The 16,329-nt window shown below is 40.6% G+C and overlaps 4 non-coding genes across 4 annotated transcripts; all 4 read left to right on the forward strand.

The window, feature by feature from the left end:
• Positions 1-11,383: 11,383 nt before the first annotated feature.
• On the forward strand, positions 11,384-11,455 carry trnae-uuc (transfer RNA glutamic acid (anticodon UUC)). Its single transcript has one exon. It is a non-coding gene; the product is annotated as a tRNA-Glu (tRNA).
• Positions 11,456-11,824: 369 nt separating this feature from the next.
• Positions 11,825-11,896, forward strand: trnae-uuc (transfer RNA glutamic acid (anticodon UUC)). Its single transcript has one exon. It is a non-coding gene; the product is annotated as a tRNA-Glu (tRNA).
• A 390-nt stretch (positions 11,897-12,286) lies between these two features.
• On the forward strand, positions 12,287-12,358 carry trnae-uuc (transfer RNA glutamic acid (anticodon UUC)). Its single transcript has one exon. It is a non-coding gene; the product is annotated as a tRNA-Glu (tRNA).
• Positions 12,359-12,716: 358 nt separating this feature from the next.
• trnae-uuc (transfer RNA glutamic acid (anticodon UUC)) lies at positions 12,717-12,788 on the forward strand. Its single transcript has one exon. It is a non-coding gene; the product is annotated as a tRNA-Glu (tRNA).
• Positions 12,789-16,329: the final 3,541 nt, after the last annotated feature.

Consider the following 16,329-nt stretch of genomic DNA (forward strand, 5'->3'; position numbering starts at 1 on the left):
CTTCTTTCTTAGCTCTGACAAAACATCTTCAAGACTCTGAGAAGACAACTCATTTTCAACACATTTGCTGCTTCGTCTAAGTGTCCACACACATCTCCAGTCATCCACAGGCCTCACCACTGATCAGCTGCACAAACTTACATGTTAAACTTCTCCAAAGATAAAATACAGGCCCTTCTGTCTGATCACAACTTTTACTGGTGGCTCATATTTCAAGTTCATTTCCTTGCAAAGTCTTTATTTTGGATTAAAGTGGGATCTGTGACCAGGCAGATCACTTGTTTATTCTTAGCATTTGGATTTCACTGACATTCCTGTCATGTAGAAAAATAGAAATATCTTTGCATTGATTCAGCTAAACTAACTGCAGACACTGAGAGGCGTAAAGTTCAACAAATGCTGTTTTTATTTACTTCACTGGTGACATCAGTAGATGCTTGCAGTGAAACCACCACTGCAAATATTTATGCATTTAAGTATTACAACTGAAAACTCCCTACAAACGTCCACTTCTAACACCACAAACATTGTCCAGAGGAAATGATATTAGCTGAACATAAAAACATGTAAAACAGCTCTGATGCTTTCATCCTGAGCTCCACTCAAACATTTCACTGTGCAGCAGCTCAGCAGTTTGTTTAAGAAAAGCATTTAGGTTCAATCTGTGAAGCCCAAAACCCACCAGCTTTGAAAAATGACACCATTTACCAGAGTCACAAACTGTAAAAACAGAAGGAATTGTTGGATTTTCTATGTGAATGTGTCGCCTCTCTAGTTAACTCACCCGGTTACGTCTCCATCCTGACGCTGCTCTGTTGGACCGGAGCTTCTGGACCAGCCGGGTGGACCTTCCTTCACAGATCTTCCCGGTGGGAGTGATTCTGAGTCGGCCTTGGTTGACTGCAAACTCCTTAAAATGGACACATGAGAGGAAATCGTGGACAAATCGATACAACAGCTTGTTCGGTTTGTCCTGTTCTTAAATGGGTAGAAAACTGCTGAGAGCTCTCAGGTCAATTCAATTTTCAATTCAATTTTATTTATATAGCGCCAATTACAGTCAAATTGTCTCGAGACGCTTTACAGAACCCATATGCCTGACCCCCAGAGCAAGCCAAAAGGCGACAGTGGCAAGGAAAACACCCTTTTAACAGGGAAAAAAACCTCGAGCAGAACCCGGCTCTAATGTGGGGGGACCCATCTGCCTGCTGGCCGGGCGGGTTGAGAGGGACAGAAGAGGTAGAAAGGTAGAGATAGAGGGATACAGATAGAGGGGTAGAGATAGAGAGGTGGGGGGTGGGACACAAGGACCATAAAACACAGCCACACATCTGAAGCATCCAGCATCCAGCTCTGGGACCAGGGACACTCAGAGAAAGGACACAGAAAGAAACAGAGTGAATGTAATGCAATAATGGTATATATAGTAAATACATAGGTAGATAGAGAAGGGCTCAGTGCATCAAGAGAGGTTCCCCAGCAGTCTAGGCCTATAGCAGCATAACTAGGGGCAGAACTAAGGGACGTCAAGAGGGGAAGTCAGTTGTGCAAATGAAAACACAAGCATACCCCGTCAGGGTCCCCCAGTCAGCCCTAACTATAAGCTTTGTCGAAAAGGAAGGTTTTAAGCCTGGTCTTAAAAATAGAGAGGGTGTCCACCTCCAGAACCCAAACTGGGAGCTGGTTCCACAGGAGAGGTGCCTGATAACTGAAGGCTCTGCCTCCCATTCTACTTTTAGAGATTCTAGGAACAACAAGTAAGCCTGCAGTCTGAGAGCGAAGAGTTCTGCTAGGATAATATGGTACTATCAGGTCTTTAAGATATGATGGAGATTGGTTGTTAAGAGCTTTATATGTCAGAAGAAGGATTTTGAATTCTATTCTAGATTTAACAGGAAGCCAATGAAGAGAATCCAATATAGGAGAAATATGATCTCTCTTGCTAACTCCCGTCAGTACTCTGGCTGCAGCATTTTGGATCAGCTGTAGATGTTTCAGAGAGCTATTGGGACAACCTGATAATAAGGAATTACAGTAGTCAAGCCTAGAAGTAACAAATGCATGGACTAGTTTTTCTGCATCACTCTGAGACAGGATGTTCCTGATTTTCACAGTATTTCTCAGGTGGAAAAAGGAAGTCCTACAGATTTGTTTTATGTGCGAGTTAAAGGACATGTCCTGGTCAAAGATAACACCGAGGTTCCTCACAGTAGTACTGGAGGCCAATGTAATGCCATCCAGAGTAGCTATATGCTTTGAAAGCAATTCTCTAAGATGTTTGGGGCCAAATACAATGACTTCAGTCTTGTCTGAATTTAGTAGTAAGAAATTATAGGTCATCCAGGTCTTTATGTCCTTAAGACAATCTTGCAGTCTAGCTAGCTGATTAGTTTCATTTGGCTTCATAGATAAATACAATTGAGTGTCGTCAGCATAACAATGGAAATTAATGCAGTGCTTCCTAATAATGTTGCCTAAGGGAAGCATGTATAATGTGAACAGTATTGGTCCTAAGACAGAACCCTGAGGAACTCCATGATTAACCCTAGTATGCTCAGAAGAGTCATTGTTGACATGCACAAACTGGAACCTGTCTGATAAGTAGGATTTAAACCAGTCCAGTGCTGTCCCTTTAATGCCAATAGAATGTTCTAGTCGCTGTAATAAAAGTTTGTGGTCGATTGTATCGAATGCTGCACTAAGGTCCAATAAAATAAGTATAGAGACCAGTCCATTATCTGACGCTATGAGAAGGTCATTAGTAACTTTCACCAGAGCTGTTTCTGTGCTATGATGCACTCTGAAGCCTGACAAACTCTTCAAACAAGCTATTCCTTTGTAAATGTTCACATAATTGATTTGCAACTGTTCTTTCCAGAATTTTGGAGAGAAATGGGAGGTTGGAAACTGGTCTATAGTTGGCTAAAACATCTGGATCTAGAGTGGGCTTTTTAAGTAAAGGTTTGATTACAGCAACCTTAAAAGCCTGTGGTACATAACCTGTTACTAGAGAGAGATTAATCAGATCTAACATTGAGGAATCAGCTCTGACAGAGTGTTGCTCTGACTCCATGTGTGACTGAGGCTGGAGTGAACAGAGCTGCTGCTGCTCAGATGCAGCTTCTTATTAGCACAACAACAGACGCTGCGTTCACTACGTCTGTGGGTGTGGAGCTGATAAAGAGGATCTTCACCACTGACCTGAGCTGCTGCCACACGGTGAGACGTCCAACAGAGTCACTGAGCAGCTGATGATGAAGAAGATGAAGGCTTCAGGAGGAGGTGGAGGAGGAGAAGCTGCAGGGCCACATGAGACACTGAAGAGACAAACCAGAAATGATTCACACACTAGACATGAAGAAAAGAAAACATCAGAGAGTGTAAAATACAAGAATGAGTCCTGAACATCACTGGTGATGAAGCTCGAGGCAGAAAAACTCAAACACAAACTGCCTCAACAACAAGTTCATTTCTATGGTCAAACTGAGAGCAAGAATTCCTGGAATATTTAGTAAATCTAAACTGTATTTCTGAAATTTAATCCAGACAGGAGAAATATTGTGCATTTTAATATTCGTGTGTGCTGTCCCGATAAGCGGCTGTTGAAGGACTTTCTAAGTCTTATTGCCTCTTTTAATGTGGTTCAGTGTGTGTCGGGTCCCACACATGAACACGGACACACGTTAGACCTGGTTCTGTCTTATGGATTGTCTGTGTCGAATATTGAGATCGGTGATAACGTATTCTCTGATCATAAGCCTGTGATTTTTAATGTCAGCTTTCCGTGTGCTGGTCTTAAATCCAGCGATCCTGCTCGGTACTGTCGGGTTTTTGAACTCTCTCTCTGCCGGTCGCTTCTCCGCTGCTTTTAATCAGCTCTGCGTCCCCTCTAGTTTATCCTCTATGGATACAGAGGAACTCAGCTCATGGTTCCATTCTATTCTGTCAAGGTGTTCTGAACTCCGTGGCTCCTTTAAAGACTGCACATCGTAGAGCAAAACTGGAGCCCTGGTTCAACGACGCAACTGGAGCAGTGAGGAGGGAGTGTGGTAGAGCTGAGCGCAGCTGGAAGAAGGACAAGCTGCAAGTGTCGTTTTTAATTTTAAAAGACCGCTGGAGAGACTATCAGACTGTGGTTAAGGAAGCCAAAAGAGCTCACTTAGCTGGAGTCATTGAGTCAAACCGCCACAACCCTCGAGTTTTATTTAATACCACTGACTCAGTTTTAAATGCTCCCAAGCTGGTTTGCCAGGAAGCATCCATCGAACTGTGCGTCAACTTTCAGGAGTTTTTTATTGATAAAGTTGTTAGTACAAGGGCTCTGATCTCAGCTCCTGCCGTCGACCCCTCTGCCTCTGTCTGCTGCCCGGCTGGGCTCCATAAATTTCAGCCCGTTACTCTGTCGTTTTTCATAGACACTGTCGGCCACATAAAGGGTCCCTCACGACTCCATCCCGCCTCACTTTTTAAAAGAGGTTTTTCCATGTATTGGGCAGTCAGTTTTAACCGTCATTAACAGCTGTCTGTCCACTGGCGTGGTCCCCCACTAGTTTTAAACACGCTGCAGTCCAAACACTGCTGAAGAAACCTGGCCTCGACACCACAGTTTTATCTAACTTCAGAACAATCTCCAAGCTGCCCTTTCTTTCCAGAATTTTAGAGACAGTTGTTCATGCCCAGCTGAAGTCCTCTTTAGATGAGCACAACGTACTGGAGGTTTTTCAGTCTGGTTTTCAGACTCTGCATAGCACGGAGTCAGCACTGCTACGGGTTTTTAATGATGTTCTCCTGGCAAACGACTCTGGGGATGATGCGGTTCTTGTTCTTAGCCAGTCTGCTCTAGCGCGTCTCCAGTTGGCTCAGAATGCTGCTGCTGCCCTCCAAAATATGAGCACATTACGCCTGTTTTAGCCTCCCTCCATTGGCTCCCCGTGCGCTTTAGGGTTGCTTTGAAGGTTCTTTTATTTGTTCTTAAAGCCTTAAATGGTCTGGCCCCTCCCTACCTCTCTGAGCTGCTCCATCCTCATCCATCCTCATCCCTCCTCACCAACCCTCAGATCAGCTGTTCAGCTGCTTCTGGAGGTTCCGAGGTCTAGGAGGAAGCTCAGAGGAGATAGAGCCTTCTCTGTTGCTGCTCCCAGATTGTGGAATAATCTCCCTATGCACATCAGAGAGGCTCCCTCACTGGCGGTTTTGAAAACCAAACTTAAAACCTATTTTTATTCACTGGCTTTTAACACAGCATGAGACTCTGCTTCTGTTTTATTGTGCTGCTGTCTTAATATGTGTATGTTTTATTTATTGTTTTAATGTTTTATTTCGTTGTTTATTGTACAGCACTCTGTTTCAGCGGCTGCTGTTTTACAGCGCTTTAGAAATAAAGTTGAGTTGATTTGAGTTGACTTGCATTTAACTGTTAAAGTCAATGTTTCTAGTTAGGGTCCGAGCACCGACTGGCGGCCTTATCATACCCCAAAACACGTGAGACTTGGCATGCACATTAGGACCGGCGAAAAATTTGATTTTTTGTGGGAGTTGCACATGTGTCTGGCAAAATCGCTCCATAGCGCCCCCTACAAAGTTGCAAAAAGTTGTCATTAGGCCAACTGGCAGCATGTTTCATCCACAGCTACAAAAATGTGTATGCATATGCAGCACATCAGGACCCACGAAAAAGTCAATCATGGCCACGCCCTAAACCCAACAGGAAGTCGGCCATCTTGAATTAGCTGTGAAGTTTGATGAGATTAATAACTCAGCGGGGGTAAGTCCGAGAGACGTCAAATTGGGCCAGCATATGCAAGACTGCCTCCTGATGAAAAGTTATCAAAATGCTCTGCAAAAGTCAAAGGGCGTGGCCATGGCGACCCCCAGAAATAGTGATCCTTCGCCATGAAACAGGAAGTGGTGTCTAACTCAGCTGTACATGCTCCAATCTGCCTGAAATTTGACATGTGTGATCACTGTCCAGCCCTGACGACATCCATGTGGTTATGTACATTGACAGTCATAGCGCCACCTTGTGGTAGCAGGAAATTGACATTTTTTACACTTTGATGTACTATTCTTAGCACGTTGATCAGATTCACCTCAAATGTGGTGACATATGCCAGAACACATTGATGATGATTCCCAAAGAAAATGGTGACTCGTCGTCAAGGGGCGTGTCTGTGGCGGCGCGGCGAAATTCGATTTCTCGCCATGAAAATTGAATTATTAATATCTCAGCTGGAAATGATGCAATCCGGACCAAACTTGATGTGATGGACACCAGTCCGGTTCTGAACACATCCACATTCATAAATTTAGAAATACTCATAGCGCCACCTATTGGCAACAGGAAGAAATTGTCATTACATTTGCACATGCCATTGCCGGAAACTTTGTCATATCATCTTGAAAATTGGTCAGCTGACTGGTTATGCCTAGACGATGCCACAGTGTGAAGATTTTGACGATTCATAAAACACTGTTGCCGTGGCAACGCATCGTTGCCGTAATAAACAAAGTACTTTTTGACAGGTTAAAAATGCTCAAATGCTTGCCAAAATTACCACACATATCTGGACCGGCAACCCATTTGATATTTTAGGGAAACTGCACATGCGTGTGTGGCAAAATGGCTCCATAGCGCCACCTGGAAAATTTCAAACAGTTACTACGGCCAGTACGTGTGACCTAGAATTATGAAACTTGGTAGGCTTATGTAACTCGTCAAGACACACAAAAATGTAATTGACACCCATGCCCAAAACCCAACAGGAAGTCGGCCATTTTGAATTATATGTCATACGTTTTGACGATTTTGGCTCATTTTTAGACATTTTCAAAAGCTATAAACTCAAACAGGGTAACACCGACAGAGCTGAAATTCGGCCAGGATGTACTCCAGGCATGGGTGATCAAAAGTTATCAAAATGCTCACCTTAAGTCTGAGGGCGTGGCCATGGCGGCCTCGTGAATTGTGATGCTTCGCCATGAAACATCAACTGCTGTGTAACTGCCCTAAACATGCTCCAATCTGCCTCAAACTTTACATGTGTGATCAGAGTCCAGTCCTGATCACATCCATAGGCCGACATAAACTCTCGGTCGCAGCGCCACCTGGTGGATGGAAGGAAATGCTCTATAACTAGCCTGGACATGGTCCGATCTGCCTGAAATTTTACATGTGTGATCAGAGTCTGACCCTGATCACATCCATAGGCCAATATACACTCTCGATCGCAGCGCCACCTGGTGAATGGACAGGAAAAGCTCTAGAAGTAGCCTGAACATGCTCCAATCTGCCTGAAATTTTACACGTGTCATCAGAGTCTGGCCCTCATCACATCCATAGTCCGACATGCACTCTCAGTCGCAGCGCCACCTGGTGGACGTGCGTGGATTTGTCGACCAGCAAGGATGCGAGGACCCGTCCAACGCTGCTTGCAGCTTTAATTTTGTTTTTTCTTCTTACGTTCAGATATTGTTTGGTAAAAAGTTTGTTAAATTAAGTATTTAGGCAGTAAAACAATTTTACTTGACATGTTGACACTGTAGAAGTTATTTAATAAATGACGATAACAACATTTTAATTCCAAGTTTTAACAAGCACATTAATGTTGAATTTAAATAGTTTTTAAGCGTTGTTACACAAAATTGAGTTCAGAACAACAAGAAGAATAAATCACCGGGTGTTGCAAATGAAATAAACTTTGTTGTAATTAAACTTTACAGTGAAACAACAAAAGTACAGTAAACAAACAGACAGGAGAGATAAGAACAGGACAAAATAAACAGTTTTAATCGATGAAAATAATCAGAAACTTGTACCTGGTGGTACAATGTTCTAGAAAATGTGCATATTCTTCCACTTTTCTTTTGTCAGTTCAATATTTCACATTTTTAATCTTCTACTTTTTCAATAATTTTCAGTTGTTGCTCTTCAACAGCTTGACTTCCTTCCGCTGCTTATTTCTCAACATTTTGAACACTTTTCTTAACTTCATATTTCAGTTTAATATTTTAATTGCTTCTCCACTTCTTTTTTTAAAAATAATTTCTTTAATTTTGTTTTAATCTGTAAACCCAATCCAAGTTTAAATTCGTGATATTTCATCAAAATCACTGCATTCTACGTGTCTCATCTGAAAAATCATCATAAATAGACAGTTTGTTGGAAACAAATTCTGTAAAAAAAACTAAAAACTTAGTTTCTTTTTTCCTCACTTTTTAAAGGGTTTTGATCAATTTATTCTTTAATCAATCATATTTAAACTCAGATACAAGATTGGATGAATGTGTCCCTTTAAAAAGCAGCAATAAAAGTCTATAAATAGTGAAATTATACCAATACGAAGTGAAATAGTGGAGAAATGTTTCATATATGGAGCAACTAGTTCATCTTCTCGCAGTTAAAAGCAGTTTGAACTTGTTTAATGTCGCACATTAGGTGTATATTTAGCACTTTTTTACATCTGTGCACGTAAAAGCGGTGAAATTAATAAGGGCTGAGGCTGTCGGTGTGTTTATTCGTCCACCTGATGTATGGGGGTTGCATTACGGCGGGGAGGAGAGAAAACCTCTTCATTTATTTTCTGCTGTGCTGCCTGGTGCACATGTTTAGCCCGGGGTGACGGCAAGCAGGAAGTAGCTCTAAAAAAAATAAAAAAATAAAATAAAACAGGGTAATTCTGGAAAAATCACTGGCAGCAAAAAACCCCAACAACCCTCCTCCTCCTCTTCCTCCTCCTCCTCCTCCCTCGATGTCTTTGGCTGGGTCATTGCATAATTTAGTAATCAACTAAATTAAGGTACGGAGGGATGAACTTGCAGCTCGTGAGCATTTGTGTCAAGTTCATCGGCTTTAGTAGGGAAAAAAACAACAAAAACCTGAGCTTTAATGAATCTCAAAACTGCCGGTTTGACGAAGAGGAGGAGGAGGAAGGAGGGAATTAGCTTAGCCTGGGCCTCCTGCACACAAACACACACAGATATGCACACGCACACACACAACACACACATAGGAAACAGGCACCATTTGGTGTTTATGTAAATGTGCAAAAAAACAACAACAAAAAAAACCCCAAAATGGCTGACTGCCAAATCCTGTCAGTAAACAAAGCTGGTGTGACTGCCAGGCGGAGTGTTGTTAAGGTGGACTGATCAGGATACGTCTGAGCCGTTGGTGGCCGTCGGAGCAGCGAACACCTTAAAGCAGGGGCGCCGGCGACCACGTAAAACAGCCATTAACTGGTGATCGGATGCAGCAGCGCCGGCCTGCAACATTCTTTTTTTTTTTTGGTCGTTGGGTGGGTTGGTTGTCATGGCAGCCGGTCAGCCAGTAGTCATCCAGAGCAGAACGGTGGATCCGATCCAGATCCGGTTCTAGGTTCTGACTGGAGGTCCGTTCAGATCATTGCCGTCAGCTGATCTGTGATTTAATGCAGATGTGGTGGTTTTATCTCCCATGATGCACTGCAGGTCGGGCCGGTCGCAGCTGAATGCAACGTTGAATCAGCTCGGAAACAAAACCGAGACACAACGGTAAAAATAGTCTGGATACAGAGTTTAAACTGCACCGCAAAGTTTTTTTTTCTAGCTAGTTTTAGTAGATTTTTCATTTCATACCAGTCGTACTTCAATAAACAAACATATTTACATTAAACACAACTGTTTTGATGGTTTAAAACACTGCACTTCACATCCAAAGACCATAAAGAAAAAGATGGACGTAGTCACCAGGTCAGATTTAAATCAGCATTCTCTTCAACAGCCACCAGGGGGCGACTCCTCTATGAGAAAATCTATGAGAGAATGAACCAACTTCTCATTAAATTTACTACCTCAGTGAACATTTTCCTAATGAGTTTATGGTCTTAATTTCTAGTTTCAAATCTAATTCAATGCAGGATGATGATATTTTAAAAAAAAGTCAGCTAATTAAACTGGTGCACTTCACATCCAATGGCTGTTAATAAAACATAAACATAGTCTTCAGGTCAGATTTAGGAAAGATTCTCTCTAACAGCCAGCAGGGGGCGACTCCTCTAATAGAAAGTCGATGAGAAAATGACTCTACTTCTCACTTCATTTTCTACCTCAGTAAACATTTTCCTAATAAGTTTATACTCTTAATTGTTAGTTTCAAGTGTCCTTTAATGCAAAATGATGACATTTTTGCAAACTATGGTCACATTTAGAGTAAAATAGATGATAAAGTAAGGTACGTTTTAAGGTGGGGCCACTTTGTGATTGCAGGTCGTTAACATATCGGCTAATATTAGCCATTTATCCACGTTACACACTGCTGGGAAGGTGCCTTTGATACCGATCATATTTCAACAAACAAAACTGACAAAAACATTCATTCCAAGACCATAAAACCCAGTGACTTTGATATTAAACATAATGTTGAATTATTGATTTTGTGACAACATAGACAGAAACTGAAAATGTAGAAAGTTCAGAAAAGAGTTATTCTATTGGACTGCATTAGATTTGAATTGATGAATTCACTGTCATGTCCTCAGTTATGTTTCTACAACACTGAAAAAAATCTCTCCAAATCATGTGTAACATGCTTTTATTATTTACTAAAGTTTAGTTTTCTATCATGAAAAATCAATACAGACCACAGGGATTTGTAGCCTTTCACTAAATTCAGTTAAAAATAGGACCTACAACACAATTTCCAATCAATGTTGGAGCTTTTACAAATGACAGTTTTAAGTGACAACAGCACTGAGCACTAAATTTAACCCTTTCTATCCAGGTAGCAGTTTGAATTCTTAGTTGTTTTACATTTTATTGGTGACTCCTGAATCAACACATCAGGCGTCTGTATGGTGATAAAACAAATCTGTATAATCTGTCATCATACCTGTGACTACACAGTCAGCGCTCAGACGTCAGATTGTCCCTGAAGGCCTCGGCAGGTTTATTTAACCGCCTCAGAAACGCTGTGTTCGGAGGCTTAACCGATCTCGGCGACCTTTTCATATTCGGGGAGGCGCCTGGTGCTTAAGTAAAGAAATATTCATTAGCGGTGAGCGTGATTAATCGGTGTCATTGACTGTGATGTATTTAGGCCATTTCCTGGGAGCTCAGAGGCAGCAAACAGAGAAATTAACCAAAGAATCCGACGCAACGAGGAAACTGTTGGTAGGAGCAGCAGTTAGAATCATTTCTAGAACATCCAGGAATTCAAGCTGCATTTTAAGGAGTTTTTATCCACTGAAATGTAAAACAAATGCATTTCTCTGTTTGCTTCTCCCAACATTTTTTGACCTTTTTCTTTTGACACTTTACATCAATTAATACTTTTTTCATGATTGACTGGAAAAAAGGTTATTTCAGAGTTCTGTACAACCAATGTGATTCCATGTTGGGCTTTCAGAAGTCCCATATGGTCTAGTGGTGAGGATTCCTGGTTTTCACCCAGGCGGCCCGGGTTCAACTCCCGGTATGGGAAAAAAGTGTCTTTAATTGTAAGAAACAGTTGGCAAAAGCATGTCCCATTGCCCTTCATGACTCTACAGTGCTGAACTCGCAGTCTTCTACTTCACCATTTCTATAAAAACAGCTGGTTCTGAAGACTTTCCTTTAGAATTTTACCTCATTTTCAGTGCCATTTTTAAGGAAAATCTCAATTGGTTTAGATAGACCCAACTCCTGTTATCAGTGATCCTCAACATGATTTTAGGTTCATTGGTTTCAGGCCCATTGACAAAGCTCTCTGTAGATTTTGAAGAGGTGCAACTTCTGCAGGTAAATGGAAGACAACTGCACTGCAGACTTCTGGACAACCACAATTACTGATAGCATGTGGGGCTTTCAGAAGTCCCATATGGTCTAGCGGTGAGGATTCCTGGTTTTCACCCAGGTGGCCCGGGTTCAGCTCCCGGTATGGGAAGGTGGTGTGTTTAATGCTCAGAAATGGCATAGCAAAGCTATGTCTTGTTGTTGTTCATGACTCCATAGTGCTGATCAAGCAGTCTTACCTGCACCCCTAATTTACTTTCTCTATAAAAGCAGCTAGTTTGAAATAATTTCTTTAAGATTAATAAAGCTTTGTCTCATTTTCAAAAATCCCAAGATGTACATCTTCCATTGGTTCAGATAGACCCAACTCCTGTTATCAGTGATGATCCACAACATCAGCTGAGGTTCATTGGTTTTAGGCCTGTTGATGGAGATCTTTGCAGACTTTGATAAGGTGCAGCTTCTGCAGGTAGATGGAAAAAAGGTCACGTCAGACCTCTGTACAACCAAACAAAGTGATTCCATAGTTGGAATTCAGCAGTCCCATGTGGTCTAGCGGTGAGGATTCCTGGTTTTCACCCAGGCGGCCCGGGTTCGACTCCCGGTATGGGAATGATGGTTCCTGAATGAGGTGGTCAGTAACAGGTAACAGAAACGTGTCTTGTTGTCATTCATGACTCTACAGTGCTGAACCAGCATTTTTCTACTTCAATATCCCTCTAAAACCACCAAGTTTTTAAAGGATTTCCTTTGTCGTAGTAGTAAAGTTTTATCTAATTTTCGTTGCCATTTTAAAGCCAAATCCCAAGATGTACATGTTCCACTGGTTTAGATGGACCCAACTTCTATGATCAGTGTTGATCCTCAACATGATTTTAGGTTAATTGGTCTCAAGCCAATTGATGAAGAGCGCTGTAGACTTTGACAAGGTGCAGCTTCTGCAGATTAATGGAGGCGTTTGACTCCAACAGTCCCATATGGTCTAGTGGTGAGGATTCCTGGTTTTCACCCAGGCGGCCTGGGTTCAACTCCCGGTATGGGAAGGAAGATTTAACATGAAACACTAATGTCTAATGTAAAGTCTGTATTACTCTACTGGTGGGTCTGAATTTCAGAAAAAAAAATTGCAGACTAAATAGCCAAACTTGCTGGAGAGATAGTTTAAATCAACCAGCAAGACCCAATGATACACGAAAAACAACCACGTAGGTAGGTGTATAAACAGCTGATTAAAATGAAAACCATATATCTTTTACCTTCAAATGTTGCAAAAACTGTTATTTGTATAATATAAATATAGATATAGACATAATTTATGGTTTTGCTCAGGTTTTTAAAATTTTTTTGTGGATATTATTTACATTTTTTTTCATGGGTTAACATATAAATGAATATTTTTACTAGCTAATTTAGTGTTTAATTTATGATTTAATTTAACAAGGACAAAAAAACAGAAAAATTAAAATAAAAATGATTTACCTTTAAAATGATAGCAAATATCTGTAAAATATCGATTTTTTTGCTGATATAAACATTGTAAAATAGGTAATTTCACAGTTAAATGTCGTAAAACAACAAACTATGATTTAGAATTTTTTCTTTATTTCTTATGGTTCACATCTATATTATACTACAAAATCTTATCTGTGATTTCACTAATTTGTCATTTGTAATTTATTCAAACCAGGATTCATATGTAACATAACAGTAGAATGTTTGAAAATATAAAACATGTTGATATAAATCAGATCTGAAATGAAGCAAATAGTTTAAAAAACACAAAACAAGCATCAAAAATGAATTAAATAACCCATTTAATGACACTTCATCTTCATGTCTACAACTACATTTTAATAGTTTATAATAGAATATAAGAATTTGTGAACTTTTGTGTTAAGTTTGGCTGCACAAAACGAGTTCATTTAGAGCTGGAAAACAATCCTCCACCACTTCCTTCTTCCTCTTCCCATTTATTTATTTCATTTTTCAGTTAGAGCTAACGGTTAGCGTAGCGCCTCACCGGAGAGGGAAGGAAAACACAACGGCTAATTATTTCAGATAACGCAATTAAGATATGCACATTTAGCACAAAGTCCACAATGGAAGTGTGGGCGTCAGCAGATAGTGTGTGTGTGTGTGTGTGTGTGTCTGGTAGGAACATTAATCTCAGCCTGGTTGTGGTTTATTTCCCAACATGCATCCTCGACTATAAATAAGCATATTTCAAATCAGTTTTTTCAAAAACCTTTATCTCTGTCAGCTCAACACACACACACACACACACACACACACACACACACACACACACACACACACACACACACACACACACACACACACTCACACACACCAACACACACACACACACACACACACACATGCGCACACACACCTATGTGCAGGACGCTATAAAGCAGGTGCACAATGTGTGTTTGTGTTGTGTGTGTTTTACCTGCTGCACTAATGATCTGCAGCTGTCAGTAACACACACACACACACACACACACACACACACACACACACACACACACACAGAGAGAGAGAGAGAGAGAGAGAGAGAAAACAAGGAAGGGAGGGATGGAAAAGGTTAAATTTGAAAACTTAAAAACTGAATTGGAACATTTTGTACACTGAAATGTCTTGCAGATCAGATCAAGTTATCTCATTGTTTTAGTTGGTAAATATCAATAAGATGTTTGTGCTCCTGTATGTGTGTCGCCAAGGTAAGAATGTTTATGAGAAATAAACAGCAGAAAGTGACTGTTATTATAACTTTCTGTGTGCAGTTTAGACTCCAGACAGAACCTTTAACCTTCCGCCATCCAGCGTTTCTTCAAGATGATGACATTCGTTCGAACACCTGCTTCAGACCGACGGGAAAAAACTGGAAAGAAAAACAAAAGGACACAAAACAACGTAACGTCACCTGTGGTCAGACGTGAAACTGATACCTTCATCCACCAAAGCAAAGTTTTCCAGACAGAAAAACCCAAAGTCAAAATACTGCGAGCGGAGGAATGTCCACCGTCATGGCAACGGGGTAAATATTTAAGGATGTGGGGAGTTTGTTCAAGTGGTGAAAAGATGGCTGAAGACTCTGCTTCACCCTCCTGACCTCCGTCCATCCGTCTGGTTTCTGACCGTCAGGCTTCAAGGCTGGTTCACCTTATGCTTCTGAGTCTTTTCAACAGTTTCAGACAATTCAATAAAGCAATAAAATCCACGAAAATAAAATTCAAACTTCTGTTTGAAAATTCAAAACTCAGCACACATCCTCAATTTGGAGATGGACTATAGAAATACCTGTCTGTTTGCTTAGTTTTAGACAGAAAAAACTACTTCATTAAGTTTGAAGAAAGGTTACAGTTTGGGTTAAAGGACATTTTTGCTTAATAAATACAGTTTGAGACAAGACACAAGCATCAGTTTCCCAAAAAGTAAAGAAAGTCCAGTGTTTTACTGACCCTTCCATCCACCCCATCTGGTTGGTAATTGCATTAACCCTTTGATGTGCAGTGTGGGACAGGAGACGCCCATTTTCCATTGGATTTGGGTCACTTTTGACCCATGTTGCGCATCAAAGGGTTAACTTAATGTTGTCTGCAATTTAAAATCAAATTTCTGCATTAGGTGAATTTAAAATAAATTTAAGTTGCAGTAACTCAAAGAAACTGGCTTAAAAGCTTATTTTTCTTCATCTTGAGGTGAGAATTTCAAGTCAGCTTTCAACTTAAAGACTTGTTCAGACAACTAAGGTACATAAAGCTTGTAAATTCCTTTTAAATCACACAGAAATACTAGTTTGAACAACTTAATTTTTAGGAGTAATTCTGAATTTATTCTACTAATCATTACATAAATGGTACTTTTGGTTGCAATAGAAAAGCTAATTCTCCTAACTCAGTGTAGTTTGTTGGTTAAACATTTAGATTCATGCCGGTTTGCATCAACTATCTCAATATAGTTTCTGGTAATAGTTTGTAATAAATGAAACAGTTTTAAGCGGCTTTGTTCTTGTTTGGTGTAAAGAAACTGTGGATGAAGTTTGTCCTTCACTGTGTCCATGTGGGTATTAAACTCTGAGTGAAGTAATGGTAGAAAGAAAAGTTTAATTTGGAAAGAAAGTGTTCTCACAGTGGTGGAGGACGATGACTCAACCCTGAACAGCTGCTTTAACTCACCCAACACTGAGAGTTTGTGTGAAGGATCGGATAGCCCAGCATACTTTCTCACCAGCTGACTGGATGGGAAATGGATTATCCTAAAACCTGCAGGTTCAGGTTTCATGGCATTTCCTCCTTAAAGCCACAATCTCAATATGATAGAATATAACTCAATATCAGGCGCATGGGTCAGTCAGTGGGTCAGAACGGGGAAAGCTGGAAAGTTCAGTGGTAAACAACATCTTCTGAGCTGCAGAACTTTTAAAAACCTGGTTTTTGCCACTGATTTAAAAGCCTTGAAGTAGTTTTTGTGCATTTTTTCATTTTGACTGAGAAAAGTCACCTGGTTTTCTGTTCTGTTCTTTTGTTTGATGTGCATTTTGGTAGATTTTTGGTTAAAATAAATATTTTTTTAGTCACT

Source organism: Amphiprion ocellaris, chromosome 17 (genome assembly GCF_022539595.1).
Source record: "Amphiprion ocellaris isolate individual 3 ecotype Okinawa chromosome 17, ASM2253959v1, whole genome shotgun sequence".
NCBI classification, from domain to species: Eukaryota; Metazoa; Chordata; class Actinopteri; family Pomacentridae; genus Amphiprion; species Amphiprion ocellaris.